Genomic DNA, 1214 nt, shown 5'->3' on the forward strand with positions numbered 1-1214 from the left:
TATTTGTCTAGAACAGACACATAGTCTATACAAGGTTTCTCTGTGAGGTAGACAAGTTTTATTTGTTTGTTTCTGCCTCTACTAGCAAAGAGCTCAGGTTAAAAATGATTGAGATGCAAGAAGTCTCATTAAGTGGTATGTAACTGACTTTTGGTACTGACCTTTATGCAGATTATACACAAGGTGCAATTCTTCTTGGTCTTCATGTTGTCTTAGCAATTCCACTCAATTTCTTTATACTTCTGTTAACGTCCTCTAGCTAAAGACCATCAGAAACACACCTAGAGTCAAAGTTGGTTTTATTGATTTATTACAATGAGAGTGAATGTACACATTGGGGAACCATAGAGCATCTCAATAAGAGGGAGTTCAAAAGGATTTATTATAGTGTTTGGACTTGTAGTAGGTGACTTGGGGCAAAGTTCAGGAAATAGGGCTTTATTCTGGGTTAGGTGCTGTCAAGAAATGGGGATAATTCTATAACTGGGTACTTTAATAATTCTTTTTTTTTTTTTTTTAATTTATTTGACCGTGCTGGGTCTTAGTTGCAGCACTTGGGATCTTCGTTGCGGTGTGCGGGATCTTTTAGCTGCGGCATGCAGGATCTAGTTCCCTGACCAGGGATCGAACCTGGGCCCCCTGCATTGGGAGCATGGAGTCTTAACCGCTGGACCACCAGGGAAGTCCCAATAAATCTTATCTAAAGGAGGGGAGACTAGGGTGAGCCTTTAGCTGTAGCTGGTGAAGCAGTGGCAATCACTTATATGAGCCAAGATAAGGGGATGTTTGATCATTTTTGTTGTTTGAACACTGTTCACGCTTTCGTCTGTTTTCAGACATGATTGCAGGGTGGTCTTGTTTTTATCTTGATCCATCATGGGCTTATGTGATGCTGGTGTCTGTGAGACGGCTTATGTTCACCAGGGGAGCGCTGGGGCCCGGCTACGAGCAACGCCAAGGCTTAGCTGACAGTTCTGGGCCAACTTCTGCCAGTAGGGGCGCCTTACTCTTTCTCAGTTTTCTTATCCTTAAGCTGGTATTTCTGAGTCTCATCTTTTGGATGAACTCACCTCTCCTGTATGTAGACCTCATAGGGAAAGACAAAATACCACAAAGATGCTAACAATGGGCCTTAGGCCTTCCAAAAGATCTTTCCTCATTGCAGCAGAAAATACTGATACCATGTTTTCCTTTCCTTAGTTTTCCATTTCCTC

At 42.3% G+C, this 1214-nt stretch overlaps 1 non-coding gene across 1 annotated transcript; it reads right to left on the reverse strand.

Annotated features, from left to right (window-relative positions):
- Positions 1–609: 609 nt before the first annotated feature.
- On the reverse strand, positions 610–682 carry TRNAW-CCA (transfer RNA tryptophan (anticodon CCA)). Its single transcript has one exon. It is a non-coding gene; the product is annotated as a tRNA-Trp (tRNA).
- Positions 683–1214: the final 532 nt, after the last annotated feature.

The sequence above is a fragment of the Orcinus orca genome, chromosome X (genome assembly GCF_937001465.1).
Source record: "Orcinus orca chromosome X, mOrcOrc1.1, whole genome shotgun sequence".
Classification (NCBI taxonomy): Eukaryota; Metazoa; Chordata; class Mammalia; order Artiodactyla; family Delphinidae; genus Orcinus; species Orcinus orca.